The sequence below is a fragment of the Protopterus annectens genome, chromosome 7.part0, assembly GCF_019279795.1.
Source record: "Protopterus annectens isolate FY-2018-M chromosome 7.part0, PAN1.0, whole genome shotgun sequence".
Classification (NCBI taxonomy): Eukaryota; Metazoa; Chordata; order Ceratodontiformes; family Protopteridae; genus Protopterus; species Protopterus annectens.
In genome coordinates, this window is record NC_056739.1 from 1,113,052,346 (window position 1) to 1,113,067,087 (window position 14,742).

The following is a 14,742-nucleotide window of genomic DNA, read 5'->3' on the forward strand; positions in this document are numbered from 1 at the left end:
CTGTTGAGACTCACCCTCTGTACAGGATATGAAACTGTTGAATGGGTTACAGCAACGTTTGGCACACTCCACAAGTGTTGGTGCACAACAGACCATGGGAACTATAGTCTTATAAGCCTAATAAGCCTGATCTGCAAGGCCATGGAGTCCATCATTATGGAACTCATAAACAGAGCTATTGGGAGCCTACAAACACCCAACCCTACCCATTGTGGTTTGGTCAGGGGCAGATCATGGTTCCTAAACCTGCTAGACAGTTTTCAAGGCAGTCACCCAGGACATACATCAATGAAATGAGCTCCACATGGCCTACATAGACCTTGAAAAGCCCTTTTCCAACATCCCACACACATGTCGTATCCACAAAATCAACAACCTGTGCATAAACACGTATGTCATCTGATGGATTGCCAACTGGGGCACAGATAGATCCCACAAGGTAAGAATTGTGGTCTCCTGTTCAAGCTGGTAACAACTGCTGTCCCCATGGCTCAGTCCTGGGACCCCTCCTGTCTGGTGTATACTTTTCAGAAATACAGTCAAACACATGAGGGCTATGTTTAGCAAAGTTTGTGGATGACTGCTAAAAGGTTGTCATAATCGATGTTTGGGACAACAGAGACATCCTTAAAAGGGTCTCAGTCAGACAGATGTGGTGTCAAAATTATGGCCTCGAGCTACAGTCATACAAATACCACATAGGTGCCAACACCCTAAATATGGAGGTAATAATAAGGGATCTATGGACACATGTGGATAGTCATCTCTACTTCCAGAAACACATTCACAAAGTGGTTAGAAAATCATGCTATGTGTTCCCACAAATTGCCAAGGTCTTTGCATGTAGGTCAAAGGAGGTTCCCTCTACTCATCAGTCATCAGACCCATCAGAGAGTATCACGGCACACTTGTGATGAATCTGACTAGGCACCTTCAGCAGCTGGAAAGACCACTGAAGTACTTCAACAAGAGGATTACTGGCCTCAAACAGTTGCCCCATGCAACAAGACTGAATTTAACTCAATCTGTACTCTGTTGCATACTGTCTACTCAGGCGATCTCTGCCCAACAGACAGGTCCATGTCCAATGCAGAACTGATGTACATGCGCTATCTGAAGTAAACCCAAGCTCACTGTGCCACATGCTCTAGGGATATCATCATCACAACAATAAATAGAACATGTTGGAGGGATATATTACTAACTCACAGACTTCCCTTGCTTTGGAACAGGCTCCCAACCTACATTAAGCTGAGTCCCTAACTGACACTCTTCCAGAGGAGCCTTGATGAGTGTATGTGAAACTGAACTGTCACACCATGGATCACTTCATCAGCTCTACTACACAGAGGCCTAGGGAACTAACCCCATGTGTGGTGATAGCTGCACACTCTGGCCATACTAATATATGCCTTCAGGCAGATAGCCTATTACCTACCTATGTATATATATATATATATATATATATATATATATATATATATATATATATAGGGGGAACACAGTATAATAAGCCAAAGATGGATGGGCAGAGATGTGTGTAAGAGGGTGACCATGACAGGGAGCCATCCAGGACTGTCCCACCCAGCACACATCCCAATGGCACAAAAGACATGAGGTGCACATCTCACCCACTGTACATAACAGCCACCAGTATCTGTAAGCATTACAGTGTATGTGGTCCATGTGCCTGCTGTACAACATGACTGTACAATGAAGTACACATCTACTATCTGTAGACATGTACCTGTCACATAGGTTCATAGGTATGTAGTAGACTATCTTCATGAAGGCATATATTAGCCTAGGCAAGTTGTGCAGCTTTCACCACCCCATTGGGTAGTCTCCCAAGCCCTAGTTCTAATAGTTAGTACCCTAAGCCCCTTTCTAGTGGGGCTGCTGATGTGATGCCTGGCATGAATTGTCTGTTTCCCATCCACTCATCAAGGTTCCTATTGAAGAATGTCAGTGAGGGGCTCTGTCTGATGTACATTGGGACTCTGTTCCACAGTAAGGCAAGTGTCTGGGATGGTACTCTATCCCACCAGCATGTTGTATTCATTGTTGTGATGAGGTTCATATCCCTGGAGTGTGTAGTGTGACTCAATTTTGTTATCCGTAGATGGAGCATGTTCAACAGTTATGTGTTGGACATGGCTCTGTATGTTAGGCAGAGTGTGCCTCTGAGTAGGTGGTATGCAACGGAGAACAGATTTAGTTTTACCAGTTGTGTTGCATAACACAACTGTTTGAGGCCAGTAATCCTCTTGGTGAGGTACCTCTGTGGTCTCTACAGCTGCTGGATATGCTTAGTTGAGTACATCCAAAATGGTGCATTGTACTCAATGATGGGTCTGATGACTTAAGAGTAGAGGGCCACCACTACCTCTTTTGATCCTGATGCAAACCCTTTGTTGATTAGGTGGGCCACATAGGATTTCCCAATCACTTTGGCAACATGGTTGTCAAAGGAAAGATGACTATCTACTTGTGTCCCCAGATCCCTTATTACCTTGTCAGTTTTAAGGGGTAACACCTATGTGGTAGTTTGTGGGTACTTTGTTTTCACCAAAGGGGATTACTATGCATTCTTCCACATTGAGCTTGAGGCCATGATTCTGACACCACACATCTGTCTCATAGAGTCCCTTCTGGAGAATATTTGTGTCATCCGGGGAATCTATTATGGCAAACACTTTACAGTTCCCAGCAAACTTAGTCAACCACAACCCTCCTGTGTTGGCATGTACTTTTGAGAAGTCTATACCAAACAGGAGGGATCCCAGGACTGAACCCAGGGGACACTAGTTGTTACCGATGTAGAGTCTGACATGTAGCCAGCAACTCTTAATTTGTGGGATCTATCTGTGAGCCAGTTTGCAATCCATCTTGTGATGTATGGATTCATGCCCAGGTTGGTGAGTTCATCTATGATACCTGACTGGGGAATGGTGTCAAAGGCCTTAGCGAGGTATAGGTAGGCTGTGTGGAGCTCATTTCAATCATCTGTAGCCTGGGTAACTGTCTCAAAGAAATCCACCCAGTTCAGGAGGCGTGATCTGCATTTGATGAAGCCAAACTGGGTGTGCTCAACTATGTGAAGGTTCCCAATGTCTTTATTGTTGACTTCCATTATGATTGGCTCCATTGCCTTGCAGATCAGACTCATCAGGTTCATAGAGCATGAATGCCAAGGGTCTTTTGTGGCCCCACCCTGTGGAGTGGGAAGAACATTGCTGTGCAACATTCTATGGGTACATATCCTGTAGAGAGCATGTAGAGAGAGGTGTAGGTATCCTTGATGAATATGGATACATCCCCACCCTATGTGCTATGATCCAGGTTCTGATGCTGGAAGGTATGGAATGAGTAGTATCCTGGTAGTGCTGGTGTGCTCTCTGGAGCCTTGAACTAGGTTTCTGTTACTGCACAGATATCAATATTCTCCATACTGAGAAGTGCCTCGAGTGTGTGCATCTGGAGGCTGAGACTTCTGGCAATGAGTAGCATTTAGCTCACTTTGTGGTTATTTGTGTTGGTTACGGGGTTTGGTTTGTCCTGAGTGACTGATGTTCCACACCTGAAGTCAATGCCTCATTGGTCCGATCTGACCATAAGCTAATTACCCTACATATCCACATTCTGCCCCCACCCCCATTAAGGAAACCATGTTAAAAATATCTCCAAAGACAACTTCATGATTCTTAAGACAGAAGTGGTGAACTTCAGGACACCCATGCAGATGGACAATACAGTTATGACTACTGAATCCTACACAATTGCACTTTATAAGCACTTACATGAGTGCATGGATTGTGCTATCCCAAACAGAACCAAGATGCTATCCTCCAAGAAAAGGAAGCCAATCTGGTGGTCCCCTGCCATAAACAAACTGCACAACAGAAGGAAGAAACTGTTGCAAAAGAGGGTAAAACCCATGAGTGGAGGAGCTCCCTGGTCAGCCTCAGTAAGAAGCTGTGATCCCTGATAAAATCCTCCAAAGCTAGTTATGAAAACAAAATTGCCACTGATTCTAAAGACAACCACAAAGCATTCTATAGCTATGTCAAGAATCACAATGGCAACACTCAGATCTGCTCTGAGTTACAGCACAATGGCACTAAATATACAGACCCAACTGATATTGCCAACATCCTGGCAGATAGGATCAGTGCTAACTTTACCCCCTCTCACCCATGAAAGAGCCCATCTCTATACTGGAAGAATGCAAAGTTGCTGTCATCATGGCTGCACAGGTAAAAACCACTCTCCAAAGCCAGGAACACAGCATCCATGGGACCAGATAACATCCCAGGCTGCATTCTACATGAACTACAGAATGAACTGGCACCACACCTAAGTACCATGTTCAATCATAGCCTCACCTCAGGCTTTGTGCCTGCTGAATGGCACACAGTGATGGTTATCCCACTACACAAGGGGGGAGCCACCACGGACCCCATTAGCCTGATGAGCCTGGTCTGCAAGGCCATGGAATGTATCATCATGGAACTTATAAACAAAGACATTGGTAATCTCCAAACTCTGGACCACAACCATTTTGGGTTTGTAAAAGGCAGATCATGTCTCCTAAACCTGATAGACTTCTTCGAAGCAGTCACCAAAGCCGTAGACAAGGGTAAGGTGGTTCACACAGCCTATCTAGATCTTGCCAAGGCTTTCAACACCATCCCCACTCTGGAATTATAGATAAACTCACTAAACTAGGTATAAATCCCTATGTCACAAGATGGGTTGCCAACTGGCTCACTGACAGAACCCACACTGTGAAAGTAGCAGACTCCAAGTCCGACTTCAGACCAGTGACAAGTGGAGTACCACAGGGTTCAGTCCTGTGTCCTGTCCTGTTTGGTATCTACTTCCCTGAAGTACAGGCTAACACAGAAGGTCTTTGGCTAATGAAGTTCCCAGATGACTGCAAGCTAGAAGCCATAATCACTACTAATGATGTGGGCATCCTAAAAAAGGGCCTCACTGAGACAGATGCCTGGTGTCAAAGCCATGGCCTCAAGCTCAATGCCAAAAAGTGCATTGTCATCCCTTTGGTAAAAACTCTGTACCCATGAACTACAACATAGGCGGTAGTATACTTAACACTGAAAGTGTGATAAGAGACCTTGGGACACAGGTGGTCAGTAGACTCTCCTTTGATAATCACATCGCCACAGTAGTCAGGAAATCCTTCTATGTGGCACACCTCATCACAAAAGGTTTCTCATGCAGAAAAAAGAGGTCATTGTTCCCCTCTACTCATCACTCATTAGATCCATTATAGAGTACAATGCCCCTTTTGGTATGTACCTCACAAGACATCTACAACAACTGGAAAGCCTGCAGAAATACCTCACAAAGAGGATTAGTGGCCTCAAATACATGCCCTACACAGACCATCTCAAAACACTCCAGCTTTACTCTGTTGCATATCGCCTACTCAGAGGTGATCTCTGCCTAACATACAAAGCTATGTCAAACACAGAGCTGTTGGACATGCTCCACTTAAAGAAATCCCAATCTCTCTGAGCTTTGGCCCCAAAACCCAGACCAAAATACAAAAGGAGGGGGTGTATCCATTTTCATAAAGGATACCCACACCTCCAGGTTAGTGGCACAGCACGAGGCCTCGGAGACCATCCAAGTGCAACTAACAGTGGGCAAAGCTGCTTATCAGATCGTAGCCTGCTACAGATCACCTACCTTGTCTCAGGACCCTCACTCAGCATTCCTGAGAACACTGGAAAATATAAAGGTCCTACCAAACACCATGATATTAGGAGATTTCAACTACCCAAACATTGACTGGGAGAATTACTCAAGTACAAACTCCTTTGCCCAATGCTTCCTAGAGTTTATAAACTCAAACACCCTGGAACAGCTGGTCACCATGCCCACTAGAGGTGACAACATACTGGACCTGATCATCACCAACATGGGGGATCAGTGTTCCACACCAGAGGTAAACCCCTCGCTGGTAAGATCAGATCATAAAGTAATCACACTGGACATCCACATCCCGACCCCACCCCAGTCAAGGAAACTACTGAAAAACTTTTCAAAAGCAAACATCACACTTCTCAAGACCAAAGTGGAAAGTTTCAAAGCCCCCTTGCTACAGGATAATGCTATCCAATCTGCAGAATCCTTTACAAGTGCATTATATGAGCATCTACAGGGATGCATGGATCGAGCCATCCTGAGTAAAACCAAGACTCACTCCTCCAAAAAGAGGAAACCAGTCTGGTGGTCCTTGGCCATAAATAAGCTATACAACAGAAGGAGGAAACTACTACATGATAGAGCAAAATTCCAAAAAGGAAAGGCATCACTGATCATTATTAGCAAGAAACTATGATCGCTCATAAAATCATCCAAGGCCAGTTTCTAAAGAAAAATTGCCAAGGAATCTAAAGATAACCACAAAGCCTTCTTTAGCTATATCAAACATTTAGGTGGCAACTCTCAGATATGCTTTGAGCTACTGCAAAATGGCAAAAAATACACTGAACCAACTGACATTGCCAACATCCTGGCGGACAAGTTTAGTGCAAACTTCACCCCCTCACCCCCAAAAGGGCCTGTGTCCATCCCAGAAGAATGCAGAGCCCCAGACATCATGGACATGCAGGTAAAAACAGCCCTCTCCAAAGCTAAGAACACAGCATCAATGGGACCGGATGGTGTCCCAGGCTGCATCTTACATGAGCTCCAAAAGGAACTAAACCCTCACCTAAATTCACTGTTCAGACTCAGCCTTACCACAGGCTATGTACCCAAAGAATGGCATACAGCAACAGTCATCCCACTCCACAAAGGTGGTGCCACAACAGAACCTGGGAACTATCGCCCTATAAGCCTGACCAGCCTGGTCTGCAAAGCTATGGAGTGAATTATCATGGAACTCATAAACAGAGACATTGGGAACCTCCAGACACTGGACCCTACCCAATTCAGCTTTGTTAAAGGCAGATCCTGCCTCCTAAACCTAGTTGACTTCTTTGAAACAGTTACCAAGGCCATAGATGAAGGGAAGGTAGTCCACACAGCCTACCTGGACCTCACTAAGGCCTTCAACACCATTCCCCACTCTGGCATCATAGACAAGCTTACCAGCTTGAACATTAACCCCTATGTCATGAGATGGGTGGCCAACTGGCTCATGGATAGAACACACATGGTCAGAGTTGCGGGTGCCATGTCCGACTCTAAACCAGTCACAAGTGGCATCACACAGGTCTCGGTCCTGGGACCCCTCCTGTTCAGTATATACTTCTCTGAGGTACAGGCAAGCATGGGAGGACTATGGCTGACCAAGTTCGCAGATGACTGCAAACTGGGGCCATAATCGACTCTCTGGCTGACACAGACATCCTCCAGAAGGGTCTTACAGAGACAGATACCTGGTGTCAAAACCATGGCCTCAAGCTGAATGCCAAAAAATGCATAGTCATCCCCTTTGGAAAAAACAAAGTGCCCACAAATTACCACATAGGTGGTAATCCACTAGGTATGGAAAATGTAATTAGGGACCTGGGGACCCAGGTAGATAGTAACCTCTCCTTTGATAATCACATTGCCAAAGTGGTTAGATATTCCTTCTATGTAGCCCACCTAATCATGAAAGGGTTCACCTCTAGATCAAGAGAGGTCATTGTGCCCTCTACTCATCACTCATTAGGCCCATAATAGAGTACAATGCCCCATTTGGTATGTACCTTAATTGGCACATGCAACAGCTGGTAAGACCACAGAAGTACCTCACCAAGAGGATCATGGGCCTCAAAGAGATGCCCTATGCAGCTCGACTAAAGAAACTCCAGCTCTACTTGGTTGCTTACTGCCTGCTCAGAGGTGATCTATGCCTGATGTATAAGGCCATGTCCAACCCGGAATTAATGGACATGCTCCACCTCAAGAAAAACAAATCTCTTAGAGCCACACACTCCAGTGAATTAAACCTCAGCAAAGCAATAAACAGGATGTGCTGGAGGGATAGATTCCTGTCCCAGAGACTTCCCTCACTCTGGAATAGAATCCCAGTTGATGTTAGGCAGAGCCCCGCAGACTCTCTTCAAGAGGAATCTTGACGAGTGGATGGGAAATTGTAAATTTACCCCTGGGATCACTTCAGTGGCCCTGCTAGACAGAGGCCCAGGAAACTAATTTAAAAGGGAGGTGAAAGCCAACACATTCTGGCTAGGCTTATAAATGCCCTTGGGCAGATAGCCTAGTACCTACCTATGAACCTACACGCTCTAGGGACCTAAACCTTGTCACCACAATAAACAGAACATGCCGGAGGGATAGATTCCTGTCCCAGAGACTTCACATACTCCAGAATAAACTACCTATCTATATCAAACAAAGCTCCTCATTAGCACTCTTCAAGAAAAATCTTGATGATTGGATGGGAAATAGGAAATTCACCCTGGGGATCACTTCTGTGTCTCTGCTCGACAGTGGCACAGGAAAATAAATTTCTTGGGTGGCAAAAGCCAGGGTACCTTTTTGGCTGGGCTTGTATAGGCCCCAGGGCCGATAGCCTAGTACCTACCTATGAACCTATGAACCTTTGAGCCTTGCCTAAAAAGGTAATATGGGGACAGCAAGAGCCTTGGCCAGTATTCAGAAGCATAGGGGTGACAGGTGCAAACCATCTGTAGTGAAGCAACAAGGCTTGTCTATCATGTCATCACAGGCAGACAGAGACTGGATCCCCTTTGAATGACACCAGAAGCTCAGCCAATTGTTGAAGTTTATCATCTTTCTGTTATATTGCAGTATCATGTAGGTGAAGGTAAGATGCTACTCAAGGTTTGACCCTGTGTGTGCCAGCATGTGGTGCATCAACCCATATATGATATGGTCATGGCCTATGCATACAATACACTCACAATACACCTAGTATGATAAGCCTGCTGAGGTTAGCAAATGTGAAAAAAACCTTTGTGCAGACTGTCAGCAAGTAATGTCTGTATTGCACCCTGTAACTCCATATTGCTTGCTGAAGTGTAAAGATGTACTTAGTTTGGATTAAGAACACCGCACTTGCCAACTGTGTGTGTGTGTGTGTGTGTGTGTGTGTGTGTGTGTGTGTGTGTGTGTGTGTGTGTGTGTGTGTGTGTGTGTGTGTCTCCCTGGGGAGAGAGCAACCTTTTGGAGACTACTCACACCCCTTAAAAGTGGTATACTCATCTTTGTCAAGTCTCATGATGTCACCATCCTACAAATATACCTGTGGAAAGGTAAAATCCCAGTAATGTGTATAGTGTGTTGTGTAAATGTGTACTGCTGTAGTATCATAATGTAGTTAGGTAGGGGTTTGAATCCTGCACTTGCCAACTGTGTGTGTGTGTGTGTCTCCCTGGGGAGGAGCAACCTTTTTGGAGACTACTCACACACCTTAAAAGTGGTATACTCATCTTTGTCAAGTCTGATGATGTCACCATCCTACAAATATACCTGTGGAAAGGTGAAATCCCAGTAATGTGTATAGTGCATTGTGTAAATGCGTACTGTTGTAGTGCCATGATGTAGTTAGGTAGGGGTTTGAATCCTACATTTGCCAAGTGAGTGTGTGTTTTCCTGGGGAGGAGCAACCTTTTGGGAGACTACTTACACCCCTTAAAAGTGGTATACTCATCTTTGTCAAGTCTGATGATGTCACCATCCTACAAATATACCTGTGGAAAGGTGAAATCCCGGTAATGTGTATAGTGCACTGTGTAAATATGTACTGCTGTCGTATCATAATGTAGTTAGGTAGGGTTTTGAATCCTGCACTTGCCAACTGTGTGTGTGTCTCCCTGGGGAGGAGCAACCTTTTTGGAGACTACTCACACACCTTAAAAGTGGTATACTCATCTTTGTCAAGTCTGATGATGTCACCATCCTACAAATATACCTGTGGAAAGATGAAATCCCAGTAATGTGTATAGTGTGTCATGTAAATGCATACTGCTGTAGTATCATAATGTAGTTAGGTAGGGGTTTGAATCCTGCACTTGCCTACTGTGTGTGTGTCTCCCTGGGAAGGAGCAACCTTTTTGGAGACTACTCACACCCCTTAAAAGTGGTATACTCATCTTTGTCAAGTCTGATGATGTCACCATCCTACAAATATACCTGTGGAAAGGTGAAATCCCAGTAATGTGTATAGTGCATTGTGTAAATGCATACTGCTGTAGTATCATAATGTAGTTAGGAAAGAGTTTGAATCTTGCACTTGCTGACTGTGTGTGTCTGTGCTCCAGGTGTGTGACACCGTTGGCCAATGTGGAGTGGGTTTTGATTTTTCTAGTGTATGACATATCACAATGACAACTGTATGTGCATTACACATGTAAGGTAGCTGTGGGGCAAATCCATATACATACATGTGACCTCAAGTATTTCATAGGTGGGTACTCTGCTTTCTCCATGAATGCATGTGTTATCTTTGCCAGAGCATGCTGGCGCTTTCCAGACCTTAGGTCACTTCTGTATGCTTGTGACAAGCTTAGCCACTGCAGTGATCCCTGGGCTACATCTTCCATTTCACATCCACTCATCACGGTTTCTATTGAAGAGTGTGAGTGAGGGTTTATGCTTGAGGTATATTTGAAACCTGTTCCAAAGCAAGCAAAGTCTGGCAAAGATGACTAATCATTATAGGTGTGCAACAACCTCTGTGGATCTGCATGCAAACCCTTTATTGCTTATGTGCTCCACAGAGGGATTTCCAAAACCCTTTGGTAATGTGATTATCAAAGGAGAGATGACTTAACACATGGCTCTATGTATACATTAGTACCTGTTCCACATTTTGGGGCTACTACCTATGTGGTACTCTGGGGATACTTTGTTTTCTAAAAGTGGATAACTATGCTTTCTTTGGCTTATAGCTTTACAGCATGAGTTTGACACCAGGTATCTGTCTGTATGATACCCTTTTGGAGGATGTGTGTGTCATCTGGAGAATAAAGTATAGCCCACAGTATGCATTGTCATCAAACATGGGCAGACATATCCCTACTGTGTTTGCTTGTACCTAAGAAAGCTATATGCCAAACAGGAGTGGTCCCAGGACTGAGTGCAGGTGAATACCACTTGTTACTGGCATAGAATAGTACATGGAGGCTGCAAATGTTACTGTGTGTCCTACATCTGTGTGTCAGTTGTCAAGCCATCATCTAACAATCGTTTATGGTCAGTCTGTTGAGGTTATGTATAATACCAGTATGTGGGATGGGTATGAATTGCTGGTGAGCTATAGCTTGGCTGTGTTGACCTCCCCTCCCTCACCTATAGCCTTGTTGACTGGCTTGAAGTCTACTAGGTGTAGGAGCCATGATCTGGCCTTTAGAGAACCTAAGTGGGTATGGTGCAGTGTTTGCAGGTTCATAATGTCTCTGTTAATGAGTTCCATAATGCTGTGCTCCATAGCCTTCCAGATAACATTGGTCTGGCTTATAGGGTGAGAGTTTCCAGGACCTGTTGTAGTTCTACCCTTAATCAATTTATGTTAACATTTGCACTGGGTGTGACGAGGGTGGACAGGTTTAAGAATAAGTATATTAGAGGGTCAGGCCAGGTTTGAAGGTTAGTAGACCATGCCAGATAGGCAGGATTAAGTTGGTTTGTACATGTGCTGAGGAGGGATGCAGAGTATATTGTGAAATAGATGCTAAGGATGAAGCCGCCAGGTAACAGGAAAAGAGGAATGCCTAAGATGAGGTTTATGGCTGTGGTGAGAGAGGACATGCAGGTGGATGGTGTGATAGTGCAAGATGCAGAGGCCAGGAAGAAATGATGTACTGTGGTGACCCCTAATGGGAGCATCTGAAAGGAGAAGAAGAAGAAGACATTGTAGCTCAACCCTTGTGGACTGTGAACACCATTACCATGTGTCATTCCACAAGTATGTAACCTGTATAGAGGCTGCATCTGGACAGAGCATTTAGGTGAGTGGTGACTTCATATGTCAGCTTGTGTATGACACAGCCAGGGACACTGTCCAGTACCATTGCCACTGTGGTGTGTACTTTGTTAAAGAGATGTTTTAACTAGAGTGTCTGTGAATCATCAGGTTTTACATTCTTCAGGTCTGGAAATGTGGCCCTTGTGTAATGACAGGGTGGTGAAATCTGCATTCAAACTGTCTGACAAGGAATTGGTAATGTCAGTCAGATAAGTGTACTTTGTGACCATTTACATTAACTGTGACCCGATCTGAGATTCCCCTGTAGATTATGAACAACACTGAAGGAAGCTTTAGTGTTGTCTTTGGAATCCTTGCCATTTTGTATTTTGAAGCTTGCCTTGTATGTTTATTGAGGGATTGTATTTTCCCAATGATACTGACCAGAGAGGTTATCCCTTCTTGGTATGTAACTCTTTTGGTACAACTTCACACCTTCTATTATATATTTAGTTTATGGCAGGGGTCCATGAGACTAATGCACTTTTACTGTATAAGTGAGAATTTCTTGTGTTTGTGATAGCACGGTCCATGCAACCCTGTAGGTGAACAGTGTGCATTAATAAAGGATTATGCAGCTGGGACAGTGTTAACCTTAGTAATGCAAACCAATGACAGATAGCAACAACAGCATCACCCACAGCACAGTGTCAACCCATGTCATACACACACATGTGTACTCAAGTTCCAAAATGTGTGTAGTACAATGCATACTGGCCACCAATAGAAAGTATGGAGTGTTAACACTGGCCAATACAGGGCATGTCACCCTGCCCATGTGTCCAATATGCATGTACATGCAGACAGTGCACCTCCACCATGTTCACAAATGTACACCTGCAGACCTGTGCTGCACACACCCCACACTTACTGTCCACTGTATAACACATGCTGACACAACTACACACATCAGCCAAGTGGCACATGGGCAAACAAAACACAATTGGAATAAACACTGGTGGAAACAATACAACATTGCTAATTACAGCTTTAATGCATCATGCCTGCTCAGCTACACCTTCAAGGATATCATTACACTTTACTGCTGACAACATGCTACACATTCAACCATTGCTATACTTTATTAAAGTCACCCTGTGCATCAGCACCATGTTAGCCTGTTCCTGCATCAATGTTACAGATGACAGGAGGTGGCACAGGTTTCATCATATGCACAGGGTGTGTTGTTGGTTTGCCAGAGGCCTACACTGAGCCATACAATCGACATGTGTGTGTGAGTGTGTGTGTGTGAGGGCCATGAGTACTGTTATGGGCCAATGTTGATGTAATGTGTGCGGGTATGTGTTTGCCCTAGGTTTCTGGTTTATGTGTGTGTGTCTGCATGCACACAGTTCCACCATGTGGCTGCCATATACGGGGATTTGTGAGACAGCTACAGACTGTACCTGGCAGGCTTTACAGATCACCATCTCTGGCCATGGATACAGAACCTGTGCCTGGCAGGGGTGCTACAGACAGTATCAGGTACTAATCCAGACTGGGTACTATCTGAAGAGGTTGACATATGTCCACTGGATCCAGGTCCCTGCTGGGACTGGCCAGAGCCATGTGCATGTGGTCTTCTAGGACGGTCTATGGACAGCCCCCCCAACATTGCTGGGGCTGGTACTGGCACTATGGGAGTGGCTGTGACTTGCTGGACATCCACGGCGACCTCCAGCTGCTGATGTTGCTGGCATACATCCACGTCACTATCTCAACCGTCCCGCACTGTCCTGACACATGGACATGACATTGTGGAGGACATCCAATGTCTCACCCCAACGTCTATCAATGACCTCAGTGTAATTACATATGGCACCTGCTAGGTCATGGATACTGTCATTTACAGAGGTGTTATGAGCCCTCTGTGCCCTTAGTCCCTGTCTGGTGTACCACTCCATTCGTGTCTGTGCCTCCATGACAGCCTGGAACATGCATGTGGTAGAAAGAGGTGTGGCACGTCTGCCAGGGGCATGATGACCAGCAGTGCTCTGACGAGAACCCCTGGGCATCTGCCTATGTGGTACCATTCCAGACATCTGGCTATGGCTGCTGTGTCCTGATACATGTGCCATAGATACCACACTGTCCTGGCCAGTGCCAACCGTACACTGTCCCTCAGCTAAGGGCAATGGTGATGATGGATGTACAGGCAGTATGACTGTGTGCATGGATGGGGTGGAGACTTGTGTACTGTCAATTGGTGGCCCAACAACAGACCCTGACAAACCTGCCTGTGCCTCAACACACCTATCCTCATGATCACTGTCTGTCTCAGTGACATCAGGTTCCCTGCTGTACTGAACCAGCCCCACCTTGGCACCTGTGAGAGGAAAAACAGGAATCACACTTTAGGACCTGAACATGATGTCAGACCACATACACACATACACACATGCACACATGCGCACATGCACACATACGCACATGCACACATGTGCACATGCACACATGCACACATACACATGCGCACATGCACACACACAAAAATACACTCCTCCCTAAAGCAGACACACACAACACCAGCAATCTCAGAACATACACAATAGCAGGTGATGGTGGGGTACAGTATCACAAGCAAAACAGTCATATCACACATGTCAGCATGCAGGACATGTGTTGCTCAACAGCATGCAGTGCAAGTGTAGACAGTCCTTGTTACTAACAGTATACATGGCTTTGATGCATGTGTTTTGTTATTAGGTGATGGGCCTCCCCCTGGAACACAATGCATACATGGACACAACATTGCTGTGCAGGTATTC